Below are 871 nucleotides of genomic sequence, written 5' to 3' on the forward strand. Positions count from 1 at the left end.
AGAGAGAGACTCCAACTCAAAAAAAAAAAAAGACAATTCAAAAAATCCACGAGTCACCTGTATCCAGCTTACAATGTCCCACTGACACTAAAACCCAACCTCTTACCCAAACTATGAGGCCACATGGGACCTGGTCCCTGCGTCCATCTACCCCTTGCCCCATCACCTGCTCTCTCTTCATTACACCCCAGCCACACTCTCTGCCCCCAAACACCCAACTAACTCCTCCCTCAGGGTCTTCACACTCGCTGTTTATTTTGCCTGAAACGCTCTTTTCCCACATTTTTGCAAGCTGGCTTCTTATTACAGGGCCTTGGCCAAGGTCACCTCCCCCCACAGGCCTTTCCACACAACTGAGAGTCGCTGACCCCACCCAGCCACCATCCAGCATTCTCAGCGACGGCCTTGTCAGTCTCTCCACGAAGTCGAGTCAGGGAGGGCAGCAGAGACCTGTCACAAGCCTGACACTCAGCAAATGTCTGCGGATGAAGGTCAGGCTGCTGACCGGCTCAGACTAGGGACAGCAGCAGGGGCCGGCGACACGCCTCTGAGCGCCTGGAATGGAGGAGGTAAGAAGTCTGCCGGGGACAGAGGCCAACGAGAAAGAGCACGGATTCTTCGAGACCCGTCTGGCCACGAACCCGCACACCGCGTCTCCTGTGTCACCAACTGCAACAGGCAGGACCTCAGACACAGGCGCTGCCCGAGCCGTCGCCGCGCCACTTCGGGGACAGCCACACTCCGCCGCGCAGGCGTCGCGGAAGGCTCCGCGTGTGGGTGTTTACCGGGCCGCCGCCGAGCGCGCCCAGGCCGAGGCTGCCCGGCCAGGCGGGTGACCAGGCCGGGCCGTCGTATCAGCGTACGCGGGACG

Source organism: Carlito syrichta, unplaced genomic scaffold, assembly GCF_000164805.1.
Source record: "Carlito syrichta isolate Samal-C Ts95f unplaced genomic scaffold, Tarsius_syrichta-2.0.1 Scaffold304014, whole genome shotgun sequence".
Classification (NCBI taxonomy): Eukaryota; Metazoa; Chordata; class Mammalia; order Primates; family Tarsiidae; genus Carlito; species Carlito syrichta.